The sequence below is a fragment of the Cetorhinus maximus genome, chromosome 14 (assembly GCF_964194155.1).
Source record: "Cetorhinus maximus chromosome 14, sCetMax3.hap1.1, whole genome shotgun sequence".
Lineage (NCBI taxonomy): Eukaryota > Metazoa > Chordata > Chondrichthyes > Lamniformes > Cetorhinidae > Cetorhinus > Cetorhinus maximus.
In genome coordinates, this window is record NC_135892.1 from 50,968,375 (window position 1) to 50,993,885 (window position 25,511).

Here is a 25,511-nt window from a genome sequence, read left to right on the forward strand (position 1 = left end):
TAGCTCCATATTGCATAGGATAGTGCATTTTAATTACTGAGCCTGATCTAAATTGTTTTTGTAAGTTTGGATGATATCATAGCTATCAGTTAGAATTGTAGAGAGAGGAAAGGGCTGTAGCACTATGGGGATCAGAGAAGAGAGGAAAGGCTATCCCCCTGGGATTGAAGGCCAGAAGGGGAGACTGTGCTACTGTGAAATTTCCCCAGTTCCACAACTTGAATGTCGTGTAGTCCAGGTCAAATGAGAACAGCTTAATTATGTTTGAGACTGATGTTGAAATGGTGGATTGTTGTTGATCTTGATTCCAATATATGGTGCATTAACTTAAATATGTTACTTTATTAAGAAGTAAAAAAACAATTTAAGATGGTCTTAATTGAGGTCAAAGTGGGGTAACATTTCAAGCTGGGTTGTTGCTTTTCATCCCCCTCCTGTTGACTTCCCAGTCCCACATGATTTTAAATAATATTCATCATATATTCCATAAAGCCACTGATATTATCTGCTTAGTGCCAGGATTGATTAGAGATCCTAAATGAAATTAGACCCATAGGTTTGTTAAGCCTGAAACAAAGTCAAAAAGTTGAAATAAATTCAAAGTGACAAATAATTTGATATTTTATTAAAGCCAGACATTTCTTTAATTTAGTATCCACAAAATATGTATGTAAACTAACAAAAAGGAGTGAGGCAAACTCAACAACGAGTAAGCAAAATAATACCAAGAATGTCATTCTTGGTTAGGACTAGCTACTATATTACCATAAGAAAACTAAAGATTACTAATAGTTTCGGGATTTTCATACAAGGGTGTAACAAGAAGAAAGGAATATCCACATGTATGCTTTTCTTTTTAATCAATATTATAAATTAAAATATTTAATTTTGCATGTTTTGGCCATTTTCTCCCCTTTTCTGAAGGCATTTACTGTTAGGGAGTACAGTTCTGCAGGATCCCTTAAGTTCTTGCTTGAGTGACCAGGCAGTGATTGCCCACCAGCTAATTGGCCAACGAAGGCATTATAACAAGCCTGATCCTGTCCTCATCCAATGCCCACTCAGTTACATTTCCCACACGAGTCACTGGATGAGAATCAGGAGCTGGGATCCTGGTTTGCTTTCCCTTTCTAACCTGTGAGCTGTGACCAATTCTAACATTCTACTGCTACTCTGGTTGAGATCTGCTAACCAGACACAGACTGAGAATCTTACTTGCGATCTTCCAGTTTATATGGCTCAGCTATATAATGGGGGGAGGAAATTGGACGTAGCATAAAATGGGTTCCTAACAAATCAGCAGCTCATTTGCACCATATCTGATTTGTCTATTGATTTCCAATGGAACAGAAAACCAGACTTGGTGTAAAGCAGGTTGTTGATTTGCTACAAGCCTGTTTTGTGCCACTGGCAAAGACGAGATTCACCTCCCAATGTCTTTCCCAACTGACTCATCAGGGAGCCTGAAAATCTGACAATGTTTATATTAGTAAAAATATTTTGTTGCATTGAAGTTCAAAATGAAAGCTGAAGATTTTGCTAGATTTGAATACACTTAACAAATCCAAGTGAGAAATTACTTTTGGGAATATTAGCAAACGTGTAATTAAGATGTTTGTATGACTTTCCTTTGTCCACTATTATGACAGACACGTTGTTGGGTTAAAATAATTTTAAGAAAACTTACCTGGTACTACTGCAACGGTAGCTTTTAGCTTACAATTTTATTTTCTTTAGTGTTAATTATGTTTTTGCTGCAATAACTAAATATTTTCAGCATCTGGTTTGTACAGAGTTTTGACATGCAGACCAGGTATAGATTAATCTTTCCATGTTGTACAATAACTAGGGTACCATTCATTTCTGTCTTTTCAAATGGGTTCAAAAAAGAGAGATTAATGCTGGTGCACACTTCCTTTTGTTGTACCTGTTCCACTTTTTGAGAAGAGGAGTGAGTAGATAATTGCTCACTGTGCTCTTGTAAAAAGGTAGAAACCTCTGAAGTATCCCTAAGGAAGACTATTTAGACCCTACCCCGAATCGTTTATGAAACAGAAATGCAATTTACTTTTTTGTAATAATTTTCCTACTTGTGTTTAAAATCATTATGTCAAAAATATTAGATCTGTTTGTATTCAGAAATCATGCTAGACTGAAAATATAAGATTCTTGGAAGCTTTACAGATTATATTACTCTTCGTCTAAATCCCACTTATCCTTATCCAGAAAACCCCTATTTCCTGACTTTCCTCAAATGCTTGAGTAGTAGGATTGCAGCACTTGAGCAGCAGAGAAAAAAAATTACAACATATTCATTAAAAATTTAACTTTTATTAAAAAAATAGTTAATAAAAACAGCAAATTCTGGAAATACATAGCAGAACCCATAAATTATACCTAAAACATGTTTTTTTCCAAATGCTGACTGACTTGCTGTGCATTTCCATCATTTTCTGTAAATTTCAAATGTCCAGCATTCACTGAATTTTTCTTTAATATAAAAAAAAGTTTAATTTGTTTAATAAATTTTATAATTTTTTTTGACTTATCATCAGTACAATTGCTCAAGATTTAGTCCTGCCAAATGGAGGACACTGCAGCTTTAAACCTTAGTGTGCCTGCGGGCGTGTTTCTGTTGGCATCTCTTCATACACCAACAATCATATTTCAAACAAATCATTGGTGCATGCACCTTGTAGCCTAAATACTGCAAGCAAAGTGGCAAAAGGAAACAGTGGCTTTCCCGAACTGTTACACATTAATTGCATTATAAAATCGTGAACCTGTGAGGCCTTTGTGCGTTTATGTGAATTTCATGAGCAGATTTATGTGACAAGCATAACATGTTAGGCACCATTGTAAAACTATATATAAGTGTGACCCCATGTTCTCATAAATTTGGGATATATATATATTTTTTACTACATGTTACTTGAATTGTTAAAACTGCAATGTCACATTTGAATTCATCTATACATTTATAAAGCAACAGACATTTTTTTTTGCTTTGTAAAAGGAGACAGGAGGAAGCCCGGGAGCCACACCTGCAATGCTGTGCGCTATTGACTCACAAGGGACATAAAAGCCCATGTTCCCAGGTATAGAAGCTGCAGATGTCGCAGCAACTTGCTTTAAAGCGTAAGGCTACACTTGCTCTGATTAAGCTGCTATCGAGATACTTTTTAACTGGAGCAGTTTAACAAACCCAATTCCACCTTTATGTAACTGCCAGCTTTTGAAAACTGCCAAACAGATGCAAAGCTATCGGTATTAGATTGTGTGATCGTTTGGTTACGTTTTGGGCATCTTGGGCCTGCTTTATGGATATTAATTTTAGGACAAATTCTATGGTCTGTATTAGGGAAGCCAGTTTAGATAAATATCTTTGACATTTTATCTGGACTGGAATCTTTTTAAAGTATCCATGGCCAAGATTTTTAGGATGGTGGGGTTTCCATTCCCACCACTCAGAGTAGGTGGCTAAGTGCATCGCCACTGATACTGGCTACCCCACAGCCATTTACTGCTCCAAGGAGTGTTAAATAGCTGTAGGCTGGACTTCCTAGTTGGGAGGAAGTTCCGCCTCAGAGAGTTGCCAGCCAATCTGATTGACCAGCGGCTCTCTAGTCCTAGCAATGCCAGAAGCTGCAGTGGACAGGACTGGGACTGCAAGCAGTCCCCAGAGTTCAAGTCTTGGGACCCCAGAACCAGGTAGGTGTGGGGGTCTCAGGGGGAGGGGGTGGTGCAGTTGAGGCCCGGGGGGAAGCTGGTGTGTTGGTGGAGGGGCCAACGGGGAGGGAGCACGTGCAGGGGCCAGACTTTGCAGCCGGGGCTTCAAAATTGAAAAGAGGCTGTTGATGGAGGCACCACCCCACCCCACCCCCTCTCTTCGCGCCCCCCCCCCCCCCCCCCCCCCGAGGCCTGGCAGAGTCACGTTCTGGGCTTCCCTCCTGCACCTAAACTCTTCCCGCCAGCCTGAAAATTGAGGCTGTGTGGGAAACGGCCCTTAAGTTGTCATTAATTGGCCATTTAAGTGTCTCAATTTGGGAAACGGTAGGCAGGCTAGCCTGGGCATTGCCCATTCCACCATAAAATTGTAGAGAGCTTGGGGCAGGCGTTAGCCCGGTAGGGAGGCCAGCCGAGAAACTTTACAGGCTCTCCCCACCTACAAACCTGATGGCCGGGGAATGTAAAGTTCTGTCTCATGCATTGTTTAAGTTTCTATACTGCAATTTGACAGATGTTCATAGAGAAGTGTGGATTTGACCTGAAATATAATAGGGGCCCATAACTAATGTGCAAGACATGAAAGAAAGGGGGAGAGCAAAAAAGCATGAAATATGTATTTTATGAGAGGGAAATGAGGGTCTGCAGACACAATACTGAGGTAAATCTACACAGTTTATGCTCAGAAATGATTTGCTTTTCAAAATATAAATTTCAGCTTCACTTTTTTTATTGACTAAATTTTAACTAGCAATCTGGGTATAATGAATTTGAAGACGAGCATGAAGTTCTGTTAGTGTCCTGAGGAACATTCCTCTCTCAACCAATAAAATCAAAAACAGATTAACTCATCATGCCATCTCATTGCTTTTTGTGGAATCCTGTTACATGGAAAATGGCTACCTTGTCTATACAAATAACAATTACTGCACTTCAATTTAATTAAATATGTTCTAAAAAAAGTTACTCTCAGAATGTGGATGTAACTAGCAAAAGCTAGTATTTATTATCCATCCATAATTTCCCTTGCTCATCCTTTAAGAGCCAACCACATTGTTGTGGCATTGAAGTCGTATTTAGGCCAGACTAGCTAAGGTTGCCAGGTTTCCTTCCCAAAGCTGCCCATGTCCTAACTTGCACTACGTCTGTGTTTTCTGCTGCCTAGGCCCCAAACTCTGGCATTCCCTTCTTAAATATCTCCATCTCTCTCTCCTTCCTTAAGACAATCCCTAAAATGTACCTCTTTGACCAAGCTTTTGTCCCAATATCTTCTGTATATGGCTCAATGTTGAATTTTATTTGGTAACACCTCTGTGAAGTTTTACTACATTAGAGGCACTATATAAATGCAAGTTGTTGCTAAAGGACATTAGAAAATCAGTTGGATTTTTACAGCAATCAAACAGCTTTGTGGTCACTTTTGGAGGGCTTTAAGACATTTTGGAGAGATGTAATGAAGCAAATATCCCTTTCATGCAATTTTAAAAGTATTTGTAAATGTTACTATTCACCTATTTTTCTATCCTTTTAAAAGAAAAGTTATATTTTGCTTATTAACCTTACTACCAGTATGAGTGTCATCAGAGTATGGGAAAGATGGTTTATGTTATCTTTTTTTCACAGTTTCTCTGCAGCACTGTTTTCACCAGAATGATACTGGGCTAAAAGAGTTAAATTATGAGGACAGATTGCATAGACTAGGCTTGTATTCCTTTGAGTATAGAAGATTATGGATGATCCAATTGAGGTGTTTAAGGTGATTAAAGTTGATAGGGTAGATGGAGAGGAACTATTTCCTCTGGTGGGGACTCCAGAATAATGTTGCATAATCTTAAAATTAAAACTCAGCCATTCAGAGGATATGTTGCGCAACGAGTAGTGGAAATCTGAAACACTCATCCCCCCCAAAAACACTATTGAGGCTTCGTCAGTTGAAAATTTCAAAACGGATTTACATTTTGTTTTACTCTTGGATATTAAGGGATATGGAACTAAATTGTATAAATGTTAAGATACAGATTAGCTATGATCTAACTAAATGACAGAAGAAGCTTGAGGGGATGAATGGCCTGCTCCTGCTCTTGTGTCCCATGAAAAGCTTTTCTTTTGATGGTGTTTCTGAATCCCTGATACTTCAGGCAGCCTTTGTTAACATCCTGACTTCTTCATCTAGGGGTAGAACCTCCCTTAATTTTCTCGAAAAGAAAAGTGGAATAACTCTTTTCCTATCTCCTTTCTTGCTAGAATTAGTAAAGTCAGATATTTCAACTGCATGGTGACAAATTCTATTAATCTCTTCAAAGCAGTTAATGACTGCTGTGCAATAAATGGAGGATGCTCAGTCTAAAACTTGTTTTCGCTATGCAAATAAAACGATGAAAATGAATTTACTGCTGAGAAGTAGGTACTGGAGGGTGATCTGTGGATTAAATAAATGCTGTTTGAAGCCTGAAATCTTCCTTTAATAACATTTGTTCTCATTCAACTTTTCATTAGTAATTAATGAAGCCTTTATTTGGATACGTCATAAATAATAAAATGGAAATGATCTGTTTTTAACTTCAACTCGAAATAAATCTTTATTGTGTTAATTATTTAACCTTCGCTTAATTATATTTCACTGCATCTTGGCAATATGCAGAAAACTTAGTGCTGCAAAGAATGTGGCACACAGACATTTTACTGCACCAATGTTGCACATTTGGTGGCAAAAGACATACTAGATATGCTAATTATGATTCTTTTTTCCTTTACGAGTAGTAAAAGGACCAAATCAAAATCGTGATCACCTATTTTATCAGAGCAGGTTAAATAATCCATTTTAGCATATTAATTCATCAACTTGTTTACGTGAATTTTCTAATTTATTTTTTTTTTGGGCTTGGTCTCCTCTCTTTAAGTCTTTCAAGGCCATCCACCATTCCCGTCAAAACTGACAGACAGCTGACCTCTATATCAGATCTGATCTATATCAGGGCTGTTCTTTAGTGGACTTATTAAGAGGTTGAGCAATTGGCCAATTGATGGTTGTTGTCTGTGCTTTCTTTTTTCTTTTGGAACAACTCCTAGGACTCAATTGGGTGCAACTCTTGGCTACACAGTCAAAATTGGAAAATCATGTTCTACCTCCTGTAGTATTGTATAATGGAGCACCTGCCAGTTGCACCACCACAATTGCATCATTTCAACCTTCCTCACCATTACGTTGAATAATCTCATGCAGCAAAAAGAGAGTAATCCTTGTAAAGACGTTGTAACCAGGTAAAATGATGTGGAATTCATCAGTTAACAGCGCATGAGTTTATAGGTAATTTCAAAACAACATATTTTAAAATATTTAATTTTAAGCCAGTGTCAAATTATGTCAATTATTTTTAATATTTTTAAACTAATTTTTCTTTCCTGATTTGTGGTCAATTTGAGGGAGGTTTTATTTGTGTATTGTGTAGTAAAATCGTGTCTTTTTAGAAATGGGTTGACAAGTTCAATAAACAGAGCACTGAAGAAAAGTCCCTGCATTGTGAGCATTTAATTAGAAAAGTGAACAAAATTTTGTAAATTTTATTGCAACCCAGACATAGAAAACACATTTTCAACCTATCCATATAGAAAACACTGATTCTGCTGCTTATTTGACCTAGGTATAATTGGGGAACTTTGGACAACGAACCTTTACTCAACAGAATTTTCCAAATAGCTTTTTAGAATGTTGTTTGATATACAATACTGTGCTTCTTTTACTTAAACGCACTCAAAGTATTAATACTGCACTGGAGAATGGCATGGCTACAAGTTGTAAATACGGCTTTCATTATGCACATGCTCTTCCAAGGAGTGGATTTTCCATCATAAAGAAATTGTAGCATGACAATTGTGTAAGATTTGCATTTTGCATATTTGTTTAATATTTATTTAAGCTTGAATATGGTGAAATTTTGCTGCTGTGGTGTGAGACTCAACAAAGTTACGTTTTTATAAAGTGTTTAAATGACATGTAAATTCAGGGCTTAGTGGCCCAATACAGTCTCATTTGTTCCGAAGCAGATTGGGTTCGGTAATGAATGCTGCTGGCCTATCCTGGGTACTCTATACGTTAAAAGTGTCAAAACCGTTAAAGGTAGGGCTGGGTAGAAGGTTGAGATTTTAAAAATGTTTGTGATTGCTATTACTGTTACTAATTTTTATAACTGCCATTTTAGTCCAAAATCTTGATCCAATGCAATTGATGTTTTTGTTCCCTTGTAGTTCTATTATTTCTTTCTTTGCTGTCTTTAGTATGTATTGATTTTTTAAACTTGATTAACATTTACCTGAAAACAGTGTAAAACTCTTTTTAACCTCTTTTTTTCTTTCTTTCAATTTTTCCCTCCTTACCTCTCATTCCCTGAAAGCAGTGACCCAAACTGAGATACAGATCCATGAGTACTACCAACTCTACAGTGCATTATCTATGTAGCCATTCCTCATGTGTGAGCCTAGACATTGAGTGTTGGTAGACTGTTTGTCTGTGGGGAACGTCATAGCTCAGCTTGATCCTGTCCTCATCCAACCATTACTTATGCCACCAGTTCAGTCAGGATCACTGGATAGCAACCAGGAATGGAAATCAGGGTGAATTTCTCACCTACTTCCGAGCCTGCTGTGCCAAGACCAATCATTGCATCCCACTTCCATCCCAGCTGAGATCAGCTATTTCAATAAAGAGCAATGGTTGGACCTGGGACCTTCCAGGCCCCTATGCCTGAGTACCGCACCACATTCTGTATTTATCCACTGAAACATTTGGTGGGGGTGGGAGGTTGGGTTTTTGGTGGGAAGGTCCTGTAACCTCTTCTAATAGACTCACCCATCACATTAACAAACAGGGAGTTGAGAGCATAATGAATAATTTTAGTAATTTGAGGAATTTTAATAGACATCCCCAACTTATATGATGAATTGTGTATACAGTATCACAGAAAATCATAAAGAAGAATTGCGTGGATACGATACAGCAAATGTGTTCTAATTGTGGTGAAAGTTGCTTATTCAGATAAACTGGGGCTAGGAAGTGCAAATTGTACATGTTTTATTGGAAAGAGTATGGTTGATGGGAAAAATGTTGTTTCATATACAGATCTACCATATTTATTGTACCAGAAGAGAGTGAATTATTTACAAGGACCTCATTGAGATAAATATTTCAGTTTTGTATCCGCTCCACTAATGCTTTTTTTAAAGGTCAAAACTCAAAATACTTCTTTCTAGATAGGAAATAATGGGATCTCCATGTTACAAATTAGATTGGATCAAGTTCTAAGCCAGGAAATTACAAATGACAACCGATGGGTTACCTCAAGGGTTAGAAGTCTATCTCTGTAAATTTCCTTGTATATCAGGGTTAGAGATTCAATTCTAGCTTCCCATGTTACTCTGTAAACTCCTATTTCAAAATGCAGACACGGAGCCTGATTTTCCTATTGGGGTTAGGAAGCAAATGGTAGGTCTGTTTCTGGGTCCCAATGATCCCAGGGCAGGTTGGGGGACTGGGCAGCATTCACAGGCCCTGATATTCATGAGGATGGCCTGTTAATTAGCTGGAAGGCAGGTTGGACGACCAATTAACAGCCTTGGGGATAAGAATAGAATCTGGACCAAGTGAGTAATGGCCCGATTTAAATAGACCACAGCAAACATTACTGTGGCTGCTGTTTTACTTGTTAAGTTGCAGTGCCAGACATGGAGCAGGAAAGACAGAGGGCTGGAACCAGGGGTACGGCTTCCCCTTGCTTCGCAGATGCAGACCTGGAAGTCCTCCATGGGGCAATGAGGGAGAGGGCCACCCTCCCAAACCAAGCAGGTCTGGATAGAGGTGACTGAGAACATGAGCGGACACTGTGGTCAGGAAAAGGTTCAATGACCTTAGTCTGGCAAGGTGAGTGCAACGCCAAACTCTCAAGACAAGTCTCTGGGTATTCAACCTCTAGCAGACACTCCAGCTAAGGAGCCTAGGGGTGCATGCTGCTCCGGAGCATGGGAGAAATGTATGCCCTGCAAACTTACTGACCCCTCAGTATGGCTCAGAGCCCAATGCTGTTGAGGACCTGCCAGCAATGAAACATACTGGCCTGAATTTTTCGTTCATTGGGCACGCGTGAGTGGACGGGAAATGGGCCTCCAGCTGTGATTGGCCCCCGACCATGATTTCAGGCTGGCTGGCTGGAAACGGGTGCTGAGAAATGCTCAGCGCTGCTGGGGTGGGGATGGGAAGAGGACGAGTGTCTAACTGAGGGTGTGAGTGAGTCTAGTGAGCTCCCTGAAGGCAGACAGCTGCCCCAGGGAGCTGCAGACCTCCACAGAGTAAAGGAAACAACAAAAATGCTGCAAAGTACGTCCATGCTGCACAATCAAGCATCTGAAAGCATACCTCATAAAAAACAGTTCCCAGATATCTCTTTATTTTATTCCCCCACGGAGATTTCATCCCGCCCTGGATCAAGGTTTGAGCAACAATGTGAATGCCGCCTGGGAGAATGACCCATCCGCCAACTGTAAATGTGGATGGGCCACGTAAAATTGCTGTTAATTGCATCGTTAATGAGCTTAATTGCCCACTTAGTTGTTGGCGGGCGCGCTTCCAACAGCCGCGCGCGCCCACCAAGTGAAATATCGCAAGTGCGTGATGATGTCGGGACGCTTACCCAACATCATCTCGCGCTATTTCACATACGTTTGGGTCGGGCGTGCGCCAATCCACGGGACGTAAAATTCTGCCCACTGTTTCTTATGTAAATTAGTCTCTCTCTCTCTCTCTCTCTCCTTGCAGCAGAAAAGGGCACATAATGCCCACCAAAGGGCCTAGAGTGGAGGAGGGATCCCATCCTTCACATAGTCAATGCCATTGGAAGAGACAGCAATGGAGATCCCCAGGCTGACCATGAGCAAGTCAGGGCAGGCAAGATGAGCATCTTTGGCGAAAAGAGTGAATAGAAACTACAAGGTGTGGATGAAGGGGTGTATTCCGCTCCAGCCCATCCGATAGCATGCCAAAGGCTCAGCTGCAGTGGGAAGCCTTGGAACTGCAGAAGCTTCTGACCTCCCTGGCTAATTCTCATCTTGTGCTTCCCACAGATGCAGAAGTTACAGGGGAAGGCCAGATTCCTGTGTCTGCACTGGGACTCGAGCTGGCATCAGAAACATCAGATCAAGCACTACCACTTCTTACAAATGCACCCTCAATACAGTCAGCTCAGTGGGTTCCCATGGGCGGATAGATAGGGTGGCACTGAGTAATGAACATGTCACAAGTGAGCAAGAGGAATTACAGAGTCAGAAGCTGCTGTGCACAGTCCCCTTGGAGGATAGAGGACAAATACAGCCCTGTTCAGCTGGGCTCAGATGCAGGGTCTGGGGAGTCACAAGAAAGGAGGCTCTACTTAGACCAGCAGCAACAGATGTCTTCCTACATGTTGTAGTTCCCTGAGGTGGTGCAGGGTCATGGGCTGCGAATGGAGTCCATTCCGCTCATGTGAGCCAGCATGCCCAAGGGCTTTTTAAAAAATTCATTTATGGGATGTGTGCATCGCTGGCTAGGTCAGCATTTATTGCCCATCCTAATTGCCCTTGAGAAGGTGGTGGTGAGCTGCCTCCTTGAATCACTGCAGTCCCTGTAGTGTAGGTGCACCCACAGTGCTGTTAGGAAGGGAGTTCCAGGATTTTGACCCAGCGACAGCGAAGGAATGGCGACATATTTCCAAGTCAGGATGGTGAGTGACTTGGAAAGGAACTTCTAAGTGGTGGTGTTCCCATGTATCTGCTGCCCTTGTCCTTCTAGATGGTAGTGGTCGTGGATTTGGACGGTGCTGCCTAAGGAGCCTTGGTGAGTTTCTGCAGTGCATCTTGTAGATGGTACACACTGCTGCCATTGTTTGTCGGTGGTGGAGAAAGTAAATGTGGATGTAGTGCCAATCAAGCGGGCTGCTTTGTCCTGGATGGTATTGAACTTCTTGAGTATTGTTGGAGCTGCACTCATCTCGGCAAGTGGAGAGTATCCATCACACTCCTGACTTGTACCTTGTAGATGGTGAACAGACTTTGAGCACATGAGCTCCTCCATTGAGAGAGTGACCAACCTCACAGAGGGAGATGTGTCACAGCACTGGGAGCAGGTGCAGGAACTGTGCACTGACATTCGCAGGATGCCTGCTAGACTCTGTAGCATGGGCTAGTCACTGGTGCTGGTGACACTGAAATGTTTGGAAATGATGCCAGTTGTGCCCCAGCTGGTGGTCCCCTCCGGTCATACAGAACATCAATCTAAGGGCTGAGGCAGTCATTGAGGAGGATGAGGGAACCTTCCCTCATGAGGCACCAGCATCAGCATCAGCCTCCTTGACCCCTCCTGATTTAGGTACAATCTATGCAGCAGGGCCCAGTGACAGAGGCTGCCTTTGCATCGACAGGGTGCAGCAGCTTCTGGAGGTGACCCCAGTGACACCTCCACAATGAGGATGACCACATGCGTATCAACCGCAAGCAGAGACACAAAAGCAGGCTGCTTCCAATTCATTTGAGGCTACAAGGGGAGCAGCGCATAGACGTCGCCGGGAGTGGAGGCCACCACATTGGACTGAGCACTGAGTGGGTCACTGGGATTTATTTCACATGTAACTGGGCACTTGTTCTCTTTTTGAACACCATGTAAATGTTGACAAATGATGGAAGATATGTGAGCTTCCATTTATTAATGGCGAGACATGAAAAAAGGGATGATGTGTTGAAGGGAAGCAAGGGTCCTTGCATGGGACAGTAAAACCTCTGGACGGATGTGCATCCGCCATTGGCAGAAAGAGTGGATCTATTCCAGGCTGCATCTTCAAACGCAGTACAAAGTGAATTACAGGCCATGTCACCCTCCTGGGTTAGCGGGACTCAGCTGAATTATGCCTGGATCAGATGATCCCTGACATTAATGGTGTCTGTATGAGACCCTCGAGTCCTGTGCCATGTTCAACCACCTCCCTGTGCAGCCAGGGCATCTCTATGTTCTGCATCTTTCTTTTCCCCCTCTTTCACATCCTGCTGCTCATCTTCCTCCTATGAGCTGTGTCCTTCCAGTACTTCATGTTCTTCAAGGCCATGTCTCTCTGGAGGGCCATGTTAAGGATAGCACAGCAGACAACCATAATGCTTAAGATCCTTGCAGGAGTGTACTGCAGGCCACCATTTGACTGGTCCAAGCACCAGAAATGCATCTTCAGAAGCTGGATGGCCTGCACAGTGATGGTGCCTATGAGCAGATGGGTCTGGTTGTAGCACCTCCGTTACTCTGTCTCAGAGTCTCGTAAAGGGCGAGTAGCCTTCTCTTCGAGGGATAACCTTTGTCCCCTAGAACCAATAGCGTAGTTTGGGGGGATGGAATGAAGAGCTGCGGTAGCCTGGACTGGCGGAGGATGAAGGAGTTGTGACAACTGCCAGGAAAGCAAGTCCGTACAGAGAAAGCTCTTGTGGTCACAGACCAGCTAAACATTCAGGGAGTGGAAGTCCTTCCACCCAGTGATGAATCTCACTGGGTGCTTTCATGACCACATGGGTTCAATTAATGATGTAATTTGCCTGGGGGATACAGTTATGGAGGCGCTACTGCCCTCTGTTCCTGTAAGGCCCCATCTTTCTGGAATTGGATGCACTGTCCAGCTTTTGCAAATAGGGACAGTAACCAGTCAGATGCAGTGGTGTGCAGCCATTTGAGATGTCATCAAAATCCACAGCTGATCTTTGGAACGAGCCAGAGGCAAAGATGTTCAAGCCCACAGTGACTCTGATGGCTACTGGCAGGGCATGATGAACAGTGGTGTGAGGTCTTCTATGATGAGAGCACAAATCTCTCTGATCATCTGTCTTGAGAGTTGCAGTCTACTGTGGCACTGGCTCTCGGTCATCTCCAGGTAGCATCCTCTTCAGTAATTGATCTTATGCTGAGGGTATCGCCTCTGTTACCTTCCTGCCCCTTGTCTCTCTTCCCTGTCCTCCTCATGCTCCGGGTTCTGCCCTTCCTGCAAAGGATGTTGCTCTTCATTGCCATCAGACCCAAAATCTGAGAGTTGTGCTCCCAGCTGCTACCTTCCTTGCTCTCTGGTGGCATCCCAATTGTGTCCGGAAGCCTTGCTCCCTCTTCATATGCTCTTGTGATGCCAGAAAGGTGATGACCCCTCCCTGCACTGCCCAAGCACGTGACCGACATGCACAGCTGATGGAATCTGTGTGCCAATGGCTGAGTGCCCCTCTCAGCTGTTTCTCTTTTAGGAGCCCACCTAATCCCTTGGGGTGGCCATGACTAGTTCCCCACTATGTTGCCACCTTTATGCACCTGGTCTGCCTCACACCCATTGTGCAATCTATGCATTTCCACCAAAATCCAAGCAGGCCTCCTACGAGCGCTCAATGAGCCCTTTAACCAGCTTCCTTGGTTTCCGGGCCAGCCTTCCCCCTCCCTGGTGAAGCTCGCCAGCAGTGGGAACAATGATGGGAAACTGGCCTTTATTTCCACCCCGGTGTGATCTAAAAATCCAGCCATTGGTTTGTATTAAGGAACTACTCACTTCATCATTGGTAAAAATTTTAATTCTGTAGAAAGTTAAAGATAGAAAAATATTAGTTTCAAAAACATGTTAGCATTGCCACCCAACAACATTAACTTTAATGACCATGGCACATCGTATTCCCCACCTTCACCACCTTATTAATGGAGACATAACTTCCAGGTATGATGAACAATATTAGGTCCTAGATAAAAAAAAGTATGCATAGCAATTAACTTTTATTACCATGCACAGTCAGTCCTTGGGCACTTTATTGCCTAAATCAATTCAGATATCTGTTTGTCCATAGTACGCTTTCTTAGAAATAAGAACCAAAATAACATTGTGAACTGAACTGTATTTATTTTTCAGAAACAATCAGACCTCTTCTCTCTAAGGTGAATGGCTTCTGACATATTGTGCTATATGAGGTATTTTAAGGGCTGGATGACACATTGCCTCACATGCTAGAAAGAAAATTTAGGAAACATAAATAGTTAATCCATCTTTTAATTCGATATATACATTGTTTTGTTTTATGCTCATATAGCAAAAATTTTCAGGTGTTTTGATACCAGCTTATATATTTAATATTCCAAAGTGCCAGGATAAGTCAGTCAGTGTGTGAATTGCTGCACTAAAGGTGAATGCCCTTGTACCATTCCTTATCTTTCTTAGATGATTCCAAACTTCATGGAATTGAATTGATAAAATACATAGGTCAGTAGAAATTGATGCATATGAGTTGGACCCCTCTAATCTGTTAAAACTAGTCAGTTGACCAGCATCCAAGTAGACTTTTAACCTACTCTTTGCACGAGTACTAAGATTCTAATTCTAGCTTACTGCAGAGTTCTATTTATTGTGGGTCAGGCATGTATAGCTTACTGCTGAAACAGCTGAAAATTCACTGATTTGCTAAAGGCACAAAACTTCAAAAAAGATTGCCCTGAATGCAGGAGATTTTTCTTGTGAATATACTATCAATTTACCATATTCTAAAGATGCAAAACCTCTGTACAACCAAAAAGAGGCCATCAAATTGTTTACTTCACTTCTACCTCTTTATCAAGTTTCCAGTCTTCTCAGTCTAGAGATAACAGGAGACTTTGACAAAATAATGTTGGAAAGTGACTTACACCATTGATCCCCTGCACCAATATCAAGGTCAAGAAGGGTAAGTCCACTCTTTTACTGAAATGGATGTTTTCAGTCCAGTCAGAAGGTTTTGAAAACAGGCGGCCGATCTGCAATATCCATGTGATATGTTGAAAATTCATCCCACTGAATTATTTACTTCTGTGTCCTCTGTTTTCTATCTGGGGTGTCAGCAATTTAGATTCTGTATGGCGAGGATTTGAAAATACTCTTTTGTTGTCAGCATAATTTGTTTCAGGCCTGAATGAAGTTCGGTTTGTTTATCCTATGATGAAATGGAGCATTTCTCTTCTTTAGAGATAGGAGATAATTGCTCTGTTCCAATCTAACCCTGTCTGTGCAGAATGGATTCCTTGAAAAATATGCAGCTGAATATCCTTAGGAACAACTTTCTGGGCAAGGTGGAATTGAATGATCTATTCAACAAGGTGGAAAGTCACTCTTTACTGTGGGGACAGTAATGATCTTTGGGTATGGCACTAGGATCCATGATTTTCACAGGATTCCTTAATGGGGCCTCATTATCATTAAAAATATATTATTGCCAATGGTCTCCCTGGAGACCATGTTCTTGTATGGTCATGTTCTGTTCCGTACCTTCTCACTTCTCTGATTGTGGGTGACCTGCTCTGACTGCTTGTCTTAATTGAAGGGATTTACTTTCCAAACAGGACATTTGCAACAGTCATTAACAGATCATGTGGGTGGATCATTATGGAGTTTGGTGATTGGCCTTGCTTTCATTCTGTCTGTCCCAAGCTAACTTTCTATTGAGTCTTGACATTTTGAGTTTCAGACCATAACTCTCCAAAGATGATCTTTGACTAATCCGTCCTGTTGCTTTTGGCTAAGAGCTACTCTTCTTTGGGAGTTTTAAATCCCAAATATCTGTGACTTGTCTTCACTTGTATTTGTTAAAGAAACTGTTGGAACATTAATCTTGTTTGCAGGTATATATCAATCAGTCTGCACCTGAAAAAAGATGGAAAACATTATACTGTCCATGCTGCTAATCCAGTAGCCCATCTACACTCAAAACCATTGGGTCTGAAATTAAATCGACATTTTCCAGCGTGAACACGGACATTTCCAAGTCCAGGTAACATTTGTTAGGGCTGCTTCCATCATCAGAGCCAATAACCTAGGATAGCCTATTGAATAGTTTTGGAACTTTGATAATTAGGAGCCAGTTCTTTCATACCTCCTATCTATGAGAGCTTAGTTTTGCTGAAATGAGTGTTGATTTAATATAGAATGACATGTCCAAAGTTTGAATTTAATGAAACAGTTCATCACTATTGTTTCATAAAATAAATACAAAATTGCCATATTTAAGATTTCAACATTATTTTAAATGCATTCACAAATTGTTACTGCTGCCCATCTTTCTATGGGAGATAGGCGGCCAACCACTTTACCCTGCAGGATCCTTAAATTTATGGACAATTCTTCTTCTGGTGCACCTTTTTGAACACTCTCTGTCTGCACTTTTGCCAGCAAATCAACTTATTCAATTTGCATTAATCTTCTCAGCTCTTTACAGGAAAGTATGAATGACTTATTCAGGACATCCAGAATTCATCCAACGTGTATTTCTATAATTGATATTTGCCAGTGCATTAAAAAAAAGATGGCTGGTTTTCATGTACTAGTGTAAGTCAGTTATAATTGTTTAAGAACTGATATAAATAAGTATTAGTCATGGTTCAGTTGGTAACACTCTTGCCTCTGAGTTAGAAGATTGTAGCTTCAAGTCCCACTTCAGAGATTACATTCCAGTGCAGTACTGAGGGACTGCTGCACTGTCAGAGATGCTGTCCTTTGATGCAACGTTAAACCTAGGCCTTATCTGCCCATTCAGGCGGATCTAAAAGGCATTTACTTTGAAGAAGAGCAGGGGAGTTATCCCTGGTGACCTAGCTAATATTTATCCTTTAATCAATATCACAACAACAGATTATCTGATCATTATAATTATCACATTGCTGCTTGTAGGAGCTTGCAGTGTGCAAACTGGCTGCTGTGTTTCCTACATTACAACAGTGACTACACTTGAAAAGCACTTCATTAGCAGTAAAGCACTTTGAAACATCCTGAGGTAATAACATGGTGCTATGTAAGTGCAGGTCATCTTTTAATTCTCACCAGGATGACAATGTGCTGATAGCAGTCAAATCTTTGGGTGAAAGATATTTGCATAATTATTTACAGCTACAGGTTCAGATTTGGATGCGTTCAAAGAGCGCACTAATGGTGAGGACAGAAATATCTTGGCAAAGCTCAGAAAGCCTCTGCATCAATTGCCAATCTTTTCCCAGCCTAAAGGGAGAGAGTGCAAAGAAGTGAGTGTCAAAGGTGAAGGGAATGAAAATCTGGTCCGCAGATGTGAGTTTCCAGACAAGAGTAGCTCAGCACCCAACCACCTTTTTTGTGGTTACTAAAATGGAGGTAGTTGTAAGGAAAGTAGCTCCTATTCACCACTCGACAATCTCATCTCCAGATTATTGATGTGGCATGTCTAGGCATGAGTCTACAGCCGAGAGATACTGACACTGTTTGAGCCAGCCTGATGGTGTATGCTAGTAGCTTGTGACTTTAGATTAGATGTCACAACTCTGCAAACCTGGATTCTATGAAGTCAGCCATCCATGTTCATTCCCAGATAGGTGTGACAATACCTGCACATATAGTTGCAAGCTGTGTTGATGGACACAGCCAATCAGGATATTGTAAGTGGTGATCACCTAGACATGTGTTTTTTTTACTTATTTATTCTTTTCACAGGATGTGGGCATTGCTGGCTAGGCTAGCATTAGTTGCCCATTCCTAATTGCCCTTGAGAAGGTGGGGGAGAACTGCCGCCTTGAACCGCTGCAGTTCATGTGGTGTAAGTATACCCACAGTGCTGTTAGGAAGGGAATTCCAGGATTTTGACCCAACGACAGTGAAGAAATGACGATATAGTTCCAAGTCAGGATGGTGTGTGGCTTGGAGGGAAACTTGCAGGTGGTGGTTTTCCCATGCATCTGCTATCCTTGTCCTTCTAGGTTTGGAAGGGTTCGAGGGTTTGGAAGGTACTGTTGAAGGAACCATAGTGAGTTGCTGCAGTGCAACTTGTATATTATACACACTGCTGCCACAGTGCGTTGCTGGTGGAGGGAGTGAATGTTTTAAAGTGGTGGATGGGCTGCCAATCAAGCGGGCTGCTTTGTCCTGGATGGTGCCGAGCTTCTTGAGTGTAATTGGAGCTGCACTCATCCAGGCAAGTGGGGAATATTCCTCACACACCTGACTTGTGCCTTGTAGATGGTGGACAAGCTTTGGTGAGTCAAGAGGTGAGTTATTCGCTACAGGATTCCTAGCTTCTGACCTGCTCTTGTAGCCAAAGTATCTACGTGGTTGGTCCAGTTCAGTTTCTGGTCAATGGTAATCCCCAGGATATTGATAGTGGGGGAATTCAGCGATGGTAATGCCATTGAATCTCAAGGGGGAAATGGTTAGATTCTCTCTTGTTGGAGATGGTCATTGCCTGGCATCTTTGCGTCATGAATGTTACTTGCTATTTATCAGCCCAAGCCTGAATGTTGTCCAGGTCTTTCATGTACTGTACTGGCACTGAATACATACTGATTAGGGTGCTTCTGTCAAGTCCAGAATTGCAGTTAGTCAGACATTCACATATTGTACCTGTGCCATTATTTCCTCTGGTGCCCTTGGGAATCAGCATGGAGCACAAAACAAAGTCTGTCCCCCTCTGTCAATAGATATAGATGTGTGGGTGAAGATGGCCCTGGCATCCCTTTGATTTTCTTCTTGCTTCAAAAATCTGACATGAGGGAATTCTCATTGTAAGACCCATTAGTACCTCTAATGAAGCTGAAAGGTAAAAGGAAGCTGCAGAGGAATTATAAAAGTGGAAGCAGAAAAATAATTTTAAAAATGAAGCTAAGTGGTATAGAAATAGCCTTAGGTTTGTTGACTATATCTTTTTACTAAATCCTTTGAGCTGTACAACACAATGCCTGTTATGTATGGCTGTCATTTTGATCTGGCGCTCATTGGTGTAAAGGCTGGAAATTGGCATGGGAATCATTATGATGTTGATCATTTAAATATTCTTATGACGCTTACCACTATTTCTAATGGCATTTCACCCAATCCCCATCCCCTGCTCTAAGTAACATTGGAAACTCGAGCAGCACTGTAAATGAACAGAGATTTATGTGGACAGATCCCTGCCCATCTTTATAACTCATTATGATTCAGAGGATCAGTTTACAGGTGAAATGATATCTAAATAGGCCTTAACATACTTAAAAACTTATAAATTAATTTCAAGACTTGTCATATTTCTGTTGTAATCATTTTAGTGAGACAAGGAAGAAAAGAACATGTAAAAATTTGCTTTAGTCAAGTTGGTTATTCAGCTTTTATATTTGTACATTTTCAAAATGAAACCATAATTAAAGCCTGCCCCCAAAATGATTGTAAAGGGGTAGGATTAATTTTCTTAATTGATGGAATAATATCACTTTAGGGATAATTTTTAACTCTCATTACCAAGCAGGGACCAGGCAAATGAATAGTTAAAATGTCTCGGGTCACTTACCTGCTTGAATCCACTGTGCCTGATTTTCACCTGCTCCTTCTCAACAGACACCAAGAGCGCCCATCTGAAACCAGCAGGGTCCGACGTTCAATATGACAATAGGGGTCCGATAACATGAAGCCAACTCCAGCAGAATTTGAAGTCTGTGTTAATCACTGCCACTCGGCTGTGGATGTCAAGATCCAGGTCCCACAAGAGAAGTTTTAGGCCTTTGCTGCCCAGGAATTCCTCCCTTCATTCCCTGCTGTGAGATCCTCCTGGAACCCTAACCTTGACACCTGCCTAAATGTTGGTCGCTCAATTTTCACCTGTCCCTGACAGAAGTGGGCCCCCAACATAGGAATGGCTTAAAACCGCTGTGGCCTCAGGCCTCAGAAACTAACTGATTCCTGCCAGAAGTCTAGTGGCAGTCAAAATCAGCCGAGTTGAACCTTACCATTAATTTTGTAAAACCCCAGGGGTAGATTTTTCTTTTCAATGCTGGGTCATAAGAATTTGGCTGGGCAAAAGCAAAATCAGGTGCCGATTGTTTACATTTTCTCATCTGTTAAAATGTGTAAAATGCACAGTAGTTAGTGTTGGTTTATAGAAAGATCCTTTTAGTGGTGATTTTCCTCAGCCATTCCATTTTTCTAATGTAGTGAATTTAAATGCCCTCTGACTTATTTTTGTTAAGGGAATGGCCTGGTAGCTTTAGCTATAGATTAGTAATTCTGAAAAATCATGTATTCATGTCATGGGACAGCATTTTGCAGAATGCAACCTGGAGGTTTTATTTTTGAATTTCCTATGGGTGCTCTGAAATACAGCTGAAAACCTGGATTGTTGTGTGATCTTTGCTCTGCGTGGGAATTTAATGAAATTTGTTCTTAATACACATTCAACAACTGATGATTTTTTTGGGGTGGATTGTGGTGAAGGCCACCTGTTACCACTGTATCTTTCAAATAAGATACACTGGTTGCTATGACACATCTAAGTGATTCTAATGGTCAAAAAACCTATTGCCGGTCAGTTTTCATTCTGTGTGGAGACTGCACTGATTTGACTGTAGAGGTAATTTTAGCTCTGTTGTGCAGCAAAAGGGAAACATTTAACTCTATATTTTCATAATGTTTTGCCGGAATCCAATAAAGTGAAACTAATTCAGTCTCAAGCTTGCTGTCCCTAAATACATGTGGTTTTGAGTCTCCTGCATTGCCTCAGAATGTGTAAGGCAACTTATGGGGGAAAACACTGTGGATTTTCATTTTTTTGGTAGGGGAGAAGGAGTATTACTTTCAACCAGTGGGATAGGGCAGGGTTAAAAGCTAATGGGAGCAACGTCCAGGATTCAATTGGACAGATTTACATGTGCGCTTTGGAACCCCAGTGTCAGGACCAGGTGGGGCTCCTGAGCCTACACTTACCGGCAGCAAGGCTGGAATGGCGATATTTCTGGAGCTGGCCTCCTATTTTGTCACCTTCAAGCTCGCCGTCCAATTAAATATAGCTGGCAGGCCCTTATACTGCCGGCCCAATCAGAGGGCCGACAGCTCTGAAGTCTTGGTTGCCCTGCCGGGAGAGGTGTGCACTGCTGAGGCAGATAGGAGATTGAGAGGGTAAGTTTGAAATAAAAATTCAGAGGGGCAAAGCAGGCAGGTTCAATAGATCAAAGGGTAAATCTCCCCTGATTCCTGCTTGGGGACACAGGAACGCCCTTTGCTGCTGGCGGCACCCTCTCTAAGGGGATGGAGCCTCCAGCTCTGATGGACCCCTGGACTACTCCAGTCATTGGTAATTGGTAGCTCATTAATGGAACCTGAAATTGTAGATTGACAAATCTGGGGCCTGGAGCTCTTCACTGAGCTCCAGCCATCTTTGTAAGTCAGTGGGTAGGGTGGGTCTTGCTGGTGAAACTCCAGCGGTAGCACCTTACACACATTTAGGAGGTCCTCAGCCTTGACAGTTAACTTATCAGCAAACATTGCAGCAACTTGAATTTATATAATACCTTTTACATAGTAAATCATCTCAAGATACTTCACAGGAGTACTATCGACACCTTGGTCAAAGAGGTAAGTTTCAAGGAACATACTAAAGCAAGAGAGAGATGGAAATTTGGAGGTTTAAGGGGGTGGGGGGGGAGAGGCGAGGGCGGAATTCCAGAACTTAGGGCCTAGACAGCTGAAGGCTCAACTGGCAACTGGAGTTGGGTCAATGGGATATGTTTTTGTATGTTCTTATGAATGTGTTCCTCAGGGAAGCATGTGTATCCTATGCTGGGCAAATAGTCCAGTTGTGTGCATTTCTCAGTCTTTTTCATTTGATGGCACTTTATCATTGTGATACAATTTCCATGAGTATTGGACAATGAGCTGACCAAAAAAAATTGTGATAAAAGACACATAGTGTCAAATCTGAACTGCAAAAGGACCACTTTATACAGGGGGTTAACCGTTTTGTTTTATAATGCAATTTACTAAACGCAAAGATATTTTCTTTGGAAACAAATCAATATTAACAGCCACAGAAGGTCAAAGACAGGCAAGGACCATGATTTCTAATACAGCTAGTAAAACATTGAAAAAACTCCACGGGTCACAGGATTGTCAAAATTATGGCAAAGAAGAAAACAGAATACCGTATTTTAAAAACAGTATCAAAACAAAACAAAACAGCCTTGGTATATGATCGCTAAACATTATCATCTGCTTTATGAGAGAAAGTACATCGTTAAAGTCTAAATAGTCTTGGATGTATGATATAATGTGTTCTTTAATAACAATCTGCCTCTAAAGTACAAGTACTTTGAAATCACTCTTCGTAATGTCTAGTCCACTCAGCTTGCTAAAGTATAAACTTTCTTCTCAAGGGCAATTAGGGATGGGCAATAAATGCTGGCCTAGCCAGCGATGTCCACATTCCATGAACAAACAAAAAAATTAAATCATCTGAATAAAGTCCTATGTACATATACTATCCCTTTCTAATGTTCATGACAGCCTTCCTGAAATTTCAGTTGACATTGAGTCTGAAGTCAGTAACAGCAATGCCCTTCATGTATTTGCAGAAGAGTTTTCTTCATCCTGATTTGTTACGTCCATTACTGAGCTTATAAGTATCTCCGGTGAAGACACCAAAAAAGGTACAGCGGATGCCATAAACTGAGACAAAGGGCAAATTTTATGTCACATGTGCGGGCGCGCGCCCGACCCGATGGGGCATAAAATGGCATGCGATGACATTGGGCGATTGTCCCGACGTCATCACATACTCGTGTGATATTTTGGTCACTGGGCACATGCGAGAGTTGGCAGCGCGCCCGCCAACAATTAGGAGTCCTGTTAAGGTCATTAATGTATTAGTTAAGAGCGATTTTTTTGCTGCCCGTCCAACCTTACAGTTCGTGGGTGGGTGAATTGGCCAGGTGGCCTTTGGATTTTTGAGGAAACCTCACCCACAGGTGGCATGAGGTTTCCAAGGTTAATTAAAAAAAACATTTTGACAGAATTTTTATTATCTATATGAGTGAGTCCTATGTGGGGACATTTTTTTCTGCATTTCATAATCTTTATTTTGATTTTAAAATTCTTCAGCTCCCTGGGGCAGCTCTCTGCCTTCAGGGAGTTTTCATTGCGCGCTCCCCTGCGCCTGCACTGATGTCAGCGCTTGCCCTGCTCCCAACCCCACCCCAGCAGCGCTGAGCTTCTCAGCGCGCATTTCACACTGGCTAGCTGTTAATTGGTCAGCCAATGTGAAATCGCAATTGGGGGTCAATCGAGGGCAGTGGCCCGATTCCCGGCTGCTCCTGGGCCCTCCCACCACACCCACCCGACGATCTGAAAATCCTGCCCAAAGGGAAATTAACATCAGCCACCAAAGAAATGCAACCACGGAGCAAAAATGCAAGTACACACTTCACCTATCACCATTTCTTCAACAGGCCCTTTTCCCAGCACATTGTACAAGCCAACGGATCTACAATAGTAGACCAGAGGTACAGCACCCACACAAAACAGATGCTGGTCCTTTGAAACAGCCACTGCTATTTCCAAGTCATGTCCATACTAGTGCGCATTTGGTAAAACCAGGATGCACACTGACTTAAACGTATTGCTTAATTGTACGCAACAAGGCTGTGCAAAGATTTTTACTGAAAAGCCACTACACTACACAAAGTCAGCAACTCTCCTCCACATTCCTCTCCCGTATTGCTATTCAGGCCTCTCAAGTCCTCTGTTGGTCTTTCTGTTGGGATTCTGGAGACATCACCTTACTTCAGTGTGGCTAAGGTAGTCCCTGATCAGAGTACCACTTTGTGGAGAATCCTTCCAATGCTAGGCCCTCTCTCAGCTTGCCAACTAACACAAGACTTTGTAAAGCTGTGGAAAGAGGTCCTACTCCGGTATTATCTATTGATCAAACAGCATGGTCATCTTCACTCACCCAATTACTGTTCAACAGAATCATTCTGATGCTTGAAAGATTGCACAGAAACAGTTGTTAAGCTTTATTTCCTATTTATTGTTATGCACTCTCGGGATATTGGGAAGATTTCTATGCTGGTATGTATTTAGGTTTTTACTGGTATTGAAATGGGATATTTACTTAAGCTGCAATATTTTTATGGGTATTGAAGCATTCTGTAATATTTCTCACTTCAGTGTTGTTTCTCCTGTATATGATACTTTTTAATTCAAGCTCATGTACAGTGTGGTAATATTCAGTATGTTATCTGTGAACCCTCCTTGCTGTAACTGCAATGGTTTCTTGAATGGTCAAGCTCACATTAGAACTGGAGCATTAAAGGTTATTTTAATGGTGCCTTCACTTACTTTGGTTGCAATGGCAAAAGTTGTGCTAGAATCAATGTACAATATGCGCATTCAGAATAATGCACAAATAGGATGCAGTGTTAAAGTGGTTATTGTACCTGTTCGTTGCTGAGTGCACCAGGTATGGGTGAAACTTACCAGTATTAGTATATTATGTTTCTTCACATATCAGTCAGTTTGGTATTCTTACTAATTGAGCTGAGATAATTTGATACATATGTATTCACTGTCACTGGACCAAAATCCTGGAACTCCCTTCCTAACAGCACTGTGGGTGTACCTACACCACATAGGCTGCAGTGGTTCAAGAAGGCAGCTCACCACCACCTTCCCAAGGGCAACTAGGGATGGGCAATAAATGCTGACTTAGCCAGTGATGTCCACATCCCAAGAATGAATTTAAAAAAATGAACAGCTTCACTGAAATGATTTTAAGCTGTTAGCTTGCGTTAAGGGCTGATCTGAGAATACCAGTAGAGCACCTCGTAATCATTTGCAATTTTCAGCATGACTAAAAATATCTGAACCCAAACCATTTTCCTCCCTCCAAATCCAATTCAATGAGTAAATGGAGCGCCAAGAGTGGTACAGTGACTTATAGACCAGGAAGTGCCAGTTCAATCATCTCATCATTACTGATTT

General features: G+C 41.7%; 1 protein-coding gene across 4 annotated transcripts in view; it reads left to right on the forward strand.

Moving 5' to 3' along the window:
• The window catches only part of bcl11aa (BCL11 transcription factor A a), a 213,038-nt gene that overhangs the window by 142,636 nt on the left and 44,891 nt on the right, over nt 1-25,511 (forward strand). Inside the window, exon 4 of one of the 4 annotated variants that reach the window (XR_013578680.1) lies at nt 6,796-6,987. The exons of the other annotated variants lie outside the window; for them this stretch is intronic. The gene's annotated coding sequence lies outside the window, so the exon portion shown is untranslated. The remainder of the gene's footprint in view (nt 1-6,795; nt 6,988-25,511) is intronic. 4 annotated transcript variants of the gene reach the window in all.